The following is a 7,029-nucleotide window of genomic DNA, read 5'->3' as shown; positions in this document are numbered from 1 at the left end:
CTGACCGAGTGTGTCTGCCTCCTGGACAGTGAGGGGAAGACTTTTCGTGTAGGCGCTAGATAGGAAAAGGATCTACCACCTGCACTTGATAGATATTACCAACTGACCGGACGCCTGAGAGCGTAGTGCATGTGATGGACTGTAATACGTGAGAAATTCACTCAAGTAGTGAGGAGCTAAACCATGCAGGGCTTAATAGGTAATAAGCTAGATTTTAAAGATAATGCGATGCTTTATAGGTAACAAGTGCAAGGTTGACAGAACCAGGCTAATATGCTCATACTTTTTTGTACGTGTAAGAACTCGAGCTGCTACGTTTTGGACCAGTTGGATTTTTTGTAATAAGCAGGGCAACCAATTATTTGTGCATTATAGTAATCTAGTCTTGAGGTCATGAATGCATGAATTAACTTCTCTGCATCTGATAGTGACAGCATATATTTTTTAAGGTGGAAAAATACAATTTTAGAGGTGTTCGCGACATGGTTCTCAAATGACAGAGTACTATCAAATAAAAGACCAAGATTTTTTGCCCTACGACGAGGGTTTTATGGAACATCCGTCAATAGTTAAGCAGTATAATTGGTTGTGACGTATGGCGGTTTTAGATCCAAAAAGTAACGATTCTGTTTTGCCTGAGTTTAGTAACAAAAAATTGTGACTCATCCAGTTTTTTATATCAACTCTGCATTGATTATTTGATAGAAATGTGTTTCATGAGACTATGAGGAAATATAAAGTTGCGTATCATCAGCGTAACAGTGAAAGCTAACTCTGTGTCGCTTTATTATATCTCCTAGAATTAGCATGTATAATGCAAAGAGCATAGGCCCTAGGATTGAGCTCTGTGGTACACCGTACTGGACTTGCGATTTTATTGCTACATGTTAAAAACGGTCGAATAAATAATTTAAGATTCAAAGCTATTCCTTTAATGCCGACCTAATTTTAGTGTATGTAGGTCTATGCTGTGGTCAATGGTGTCAAATGCAGCACTGAGGTCTAGCAGCACCAATAAGGAGATACAACCCCGGTCAAACACCAAAAGCAGATCATTTGTAACTCTGATCAAAGCAGTCTCTGTACTGTGATGTGCTCTAAATCCAGACTGGAAATCTTCATTGATGTCATTCACTTGGAGGAACATAATTGAGAATAATTTTTCCAGAACTTCAGATATGAAAGGTAGATTTGATATAGGTCTGTTAACAAATTATCTAGGGTCGAGATGGGTTTTTTGACAAGGGGCCTTATAACTGTCATGGATCACACAGGAGTCAGATGCAGAATATAACAGGTATCTCTTTATTGAAAACAGGCTTACTCGCCATTGCAGGAGAATTCAGATAGTCACAGGGCACGACAGTCAAGAGGATAGACAGATCTCAGCAAAGACAATGCAATGATAATATACACCCACCCAAAACAGTCCAATGAGACGGAGCTACCGTATAGTCCCGGGACTAGAACACAGTCCATGAAAATTCCCATGGCAGGGTAGTAAAAAACTCAAGGTTAGCACAAATCCGAGGCGGAAGCACTCAGGGTAAGACCATGCGTAGATAAGAGAATCCAACCAGGAAGTAGCGTGTAGAGTTGTGGTCCTCTGAGGCGTAAGTAATCTGGGAACCCCTTCCAGGACTCCTCCGACAACTGGGAAGAGAAACTGCCAAGCTCTGTATAAGCCGAACTCAGATTCCTCCGGAATGGACGCACCCACGGATTGACTAGGGCCGAAAACGTCTCCGGAAGATCCAGTCAGTGGCAGAGGATGAAGCAGGAGGCAGCGGTCGCTGGGTAACAGTGATGAGAAAACCACACCCGGAAGTGTTCTAGAAGCTGGAGTCAAGACCGGACAGAACACGGTGAACACAAATTAACAATACAAGCGCTTGATATACCCAAAGGCAAATAACTGGTATAAACTACCAGACATGACTAGGATGGGTCAAAAACTACAAAGGTCTGACAACAGACTAGGGTGAACACACAGTATATAAAGGGAATGAAATAAATGAGTAAAGAGGAAACCAGCCGTGTACAAAGTGAGGGAGAAGAATGACCAGGTGAGGGAAATTAACTTAACTAATGACTAATTAAAGAAACGAGTGGTAATGGGAAAAACATGCAGACTCCGAGCACGTGAGAGCTGTCACAACAGCATCACGTGCTCGACACGACAATGACAGAAGACAACACAAACAACATAGGGAGTGCTAGACCCGAGACCTGACAATAACAGCCACCTTATATGCTTTAGGCAAATGTCCTAGTGTCAGAGATTAGTTAATAACGCTAAGAAGAGGATCTATAATGGGATATCTGGGAGCATCTCTTTCAGTAGATTTGTAGGTATAGGGTCTAGCATGCATGTTGTTGATTTAGATGATCTAATGATTTTGTTTAGTTAATTGTGATCTACGTAAGAAAATAATAGCAATTTCTCTTTAGGGGCACTGTAGTTAGATGTTTGTTCAGCTGGTTTCACTTCTGGTTACATATAATTTTTTTTCTAATATCTTGAATTGTATTTGTGAAGTAGTTCATAAAATGAATCAGAAGTCGCTGACCATTTTTTTGTTTTGTTTATTTAGCCACTGTGTAAATAAAAACCTAGGTTTTCTTCAATTAGTGATGAAAAGTAGGTGGATCTATACGTTTTTAGGGCTTTCCTGTATTTTCTAATACTATCCGTCCATGCTGTACGAAATACCTCTAATTTAGTTTTCATAAAGTTGCGCTCCATTTTTCGGGGCCGCTCTTTTTAGAGCCTATGTGTGTTCATTATACCAAGGTGTTGTGCTGTCATTTTTAATCTTCCTAAAGCGCAGAGGAGCAACTCTGTCTAGCGATCCGAGAAGGTGGAGTTAAAATATCCGAAATGTCTTCGCTCTGCTGCAGAATTTTAACGTCGTCCACATTTATACCGTAAAACAGTATTAAATCTAACCTCCTGACTGACACATGTTGTCTACCGTCAATGGAGTTAAGAGTGTCTTTAAAAGCCATTCCTAAAGCATCTGTATTGTTATCTACATGGATGATAAAGTCACCAACAACAAGGACTCTGTCTGCGGCCAGTAGGCCTACTAGTTCTGATAATAACCCACCAAATTCTTTAAAACAATCTGTGTGGTGCCCTGGAGGCCTATATACAACAGCCAGAATACATTCTAAAAAAATGTTTTTCCTTAGTATTAGGTGTTGATACATGAAGTACCATGACTTCAAAAGAATTGTATTTAGGGTTAGACTTCTGGGAAATGCTAAAAGAGTAATTGTAAAGTGATGCAACGCCTCCCCCTTTGCCTATTGTCATGATGTAAGTCAGTTATCCCCCAGTTCAAATAGGTGACCTAGCAATGTAACCACAGGGAAATTCAATACATACCATTATCTTTAAAGGTCTTTAAATGTGTCATTTTTGGAGCATCTATTGGCAGAAATGCAATATATTATACATACGTAACTATGTCTTCGGAGGTGTGTAAAGGCCTTACACACTGAAGCTTTATGTTTTTATAATCTTAGAATGAGCAATTTCTATCTACATACACAACTGGTTCCCTTTCTACGGTTTCTACAGTAGCCCTAAATGGACAAACTGCTCTACAGAGCGCCTTTTGTAAATACATTATCTCCTTCGGCATAGAAGCAAATATGTTTTATGTCAGCCACTGTGCTTCGAAAGGGAGGGGTGGAGCCGATGGCTGCAATTCGTAATCCCCACAGATAGATGCCGCTAAATACACTTCATACACTGGACCTTTAAAAAATGATTCTAAAATTGAATGCAATGTTGAAGAACACACCTCAAAAAGGTTAGTTTACCGCGGTTTTTTGCAGAACAAGTGAAACCTTAAGAAATAACAAAGGCAGACTGGACGAGACTAGACACTTGATTAGAGACGTGACTTGTGACCAGATCAAAAGGGTTATACAGGTTTACAAAACGAACCGGCACAAGACAGCAAACACAAGGGCATACAATAGGGAGCAAATAATGAGGGCACCAGGTGACAAGCATGAAACAATGAAGGTCATAAATGAGGAAAGTGCACTTCTTGTTGGAATAACTGTTTGTAATAACTGGTAAAAAAAGATGAGTGGCCCTTCTTTGTTAATATTTTGATTTTAAATATCCCTTTAACCAACACTTTACATGCAGTCATTGATTGTTATTCACTTGCAACAGAAAAAGAAAACACAAACGTTTTCATGGAAAAAAACATCCTTGCAGTAATTTTGTTTATTTAACGTATGCTTTTGTAAACATAGGCTAAAGTAAAAGATATCGACTAAATCAAATTGTCCTCCAGTAAACTTTACATGTAAAGTACACACATGAGCGCATGTAAAGTCAATGTTTAATTCTTCCAATTTACCACAAGAGTGCAGCAGCACACCAGTGTTCACCTTAGCATCAGTTCGGGCAGATTCATGGATCATGGCCAATATGGGGCAGTTAAGTTAAAACATTTAACCTTTCACCGACCTTAAGTCTGACTATGGTAGACATTTGAAAATGCCAAGCGTTTCCATTGGGTGCTGTCTGCGTACGCTTGCTCTTGAAATACCTCTCGTTTCTGTCGTGCCTGATGTTACAGGTGCGTGAGGTGAATCCCACTACATGAAGAATTGTATTATATTTTACCAAAGGAAAACCCTTAGTTAGCTTATTTGCATATAGGCCTACATAGATCAATGCGTGTTTAATTATTATGATGGAACTAAACCATACGTTTATATAAAGTACTTTGTTTTTAATTCCTCAAAATTAAGTAGCTGGAAACTTTCCTGTAATTTTGCAAACAAAGTATAATTTAGCTCTTTCTCCAAGAAATAAAACCAGTGCTCTGCATTCACATGAAGCATTTTAATGAATAATTTTTTGAAATGATGAATTGTAGACAAGCTAACCTTGGATTTCTTCAGTTTAACAATGCTGTTTTATCAAGCTATAAGCGCCAGAGTCACCCCTCCACAACTGTCAGGAGGAGGCCGATACACTTTGTGTTTGTGTAAGTTGGAAATAGATCCTGCATGTCTCAATCAGTCATCTCCCTCTGATCTGAGAGGATGAGAAACACCTTATGAAAATATTGTTCATCTGACAGTAAAAACAGCAGTAAGTCTTGTTGTTCCCCTTTCTACTGCCTCATAACCTAAACAAAAGAATCTCTGTCATAACAAAACCACTGTGCACTCAGCAAAACAGAGAGATTGTTGTGTGTGCCTGAAAAGTGAGAGAGAGAGAGAGAGAGAGAGAGAGAGAGAGAGAGACGTTTGCAGCCACGCAAGCTTCTCTTGCCATTTTTCTAGCTTTATCTCTTTAAAAATAAAAACATTGTGAGCTGTTGAGAAATTATTTAAACAAATTGAAGCCTTTGAAGACATTGTCTCCTGTCTTTACAGCAAATGCCATGATAATCAAATGGCGCTCTTACGTAAGTCACATGCACCAAAAATTGGCAAGATCGATTTTACGTGACATGCAGAAGTTAATACACGAAACTTGGACGTTTAGCAAAGCATTGCAGGTTTGAGCAAGAATCAGGTGTTCGTCCAAAATCTCTGGTGCAATTCTACAGGTTTCACAGAAGACCTCGGGGCATAAGGAGGTTGCCAAGTCAACAAAACGTGATAGCTCTACTCACGCTGCAGGTTGCCAGACTCCACAAAGTCTCTGTCCCGTTTTAGTCACAATTATACTGGTGCCATTATAGCAAAATTACGCCCTCAGGTTCAAAGGCTAAACTGATAATTCTAAAGGTGTGCTTTTTATAACCACCCTTTGAGTCACCTTTTGTTACACACAATGTTACTGCATGAACAAACTTGAAGGTTATGGAGGAATGTTTTATCAGAGACAGAGAGAGAGAGAGAGAAAGAATGAGTCAATGTTGGCATCGTTTGTATTTACATGGTGGCTGAACGTTTTTGAAGTCAGATATATTCACAAGGATCATTCCTGTTATACACAATAGTCTATGATGTCACATGTCTTTCACACTGGTACACAAATGTTTCCTGCATTGACTAAATACCGTCGGCCTGCAGAATGCTGATGAAACGGTCACATTTTATTAGATATTGCAAAATCGCTTGCTTTCAGTGAACCGGTCCTTTGATGGGTTGCTGAAAAAACACATTGTAATATTTTGACACTTAACATAAAAATCTGTCAATGATTTTGACATATCGTTCCATAGTCACTGTCACTTCTGTGTAACCCCTGGGCAGCTAAACAAATGCAGTCACGTAAGTGTTTACTTCCCATTTACTCCCATTACAGGCTGCTCTGAGACTGCATTTATAATACAGCTAATTGACCCTGGGGGATGGGAGTTCTGGTAAATATTTGGCAATTCCTCTATCTGTGTCAGGAACAAGACTGACAATATATCCCTATTCGTCTGCTATGTAAAGAGGCTGCGAGTGAAAGCCATGGTTAATCATGAGTGTTTAGCGTTTTCTGTGTTGTTCTAGCTGGTAGAGCATGACTGCGGTGTGCTGATGTAAAGGGTTTGATCCCCAGGGGCTGCATGTACTGATAAATGAATGGATTTACACATACAGTGCTTTTCTGACACCCAATGCTCTTTACACTGAGCGTACAACATATTTGCTTGAATGCATTATAAGTTGCGAATGGCGACAAGGTGAGGAATTATGAAGGGCGGTTGATGTCGGATTTCTCTCTCATTGGTCCATGCTCTTTCTCTTTTCAAGGCCTTTTTTTAGGTGGCACAGTACAGAAGGTATCTGTCTACAGAGAGGTTCCACACATCCCTGCCTTTTTCTTGTATTTGTTACCCACATACTGTGCATATACTGTACAGTATCTACAACATATTGCACCGGTCAAAATGCAATTATTAACATTCCAACCAAGACTAAAAGTGATAGTTCACCTAAAAATAAAAATCATGTCAGCATTTACTCATTAACCTCTTGTGTGACTTTCTTTCTTCTGCAGAACAAGAAAAAGATATTTTGAAGAATGTTGATAAAGGGGCAGTTCACTCA

This window comes from Barbatula barbatula, assembly GCF_947034865.1.
Source record: "Barbatula barbatula genome assembly, chromosome: 8".
Lineage (NCBI taxonomy): Eukaryota > Metazoa > Chordata > Actinopteri > Cypriniformes > Nemacheilidae > Barbatula > Barbatula barbatula.
Note: the sequence above shows the minus strand (reverse complement) of the source record.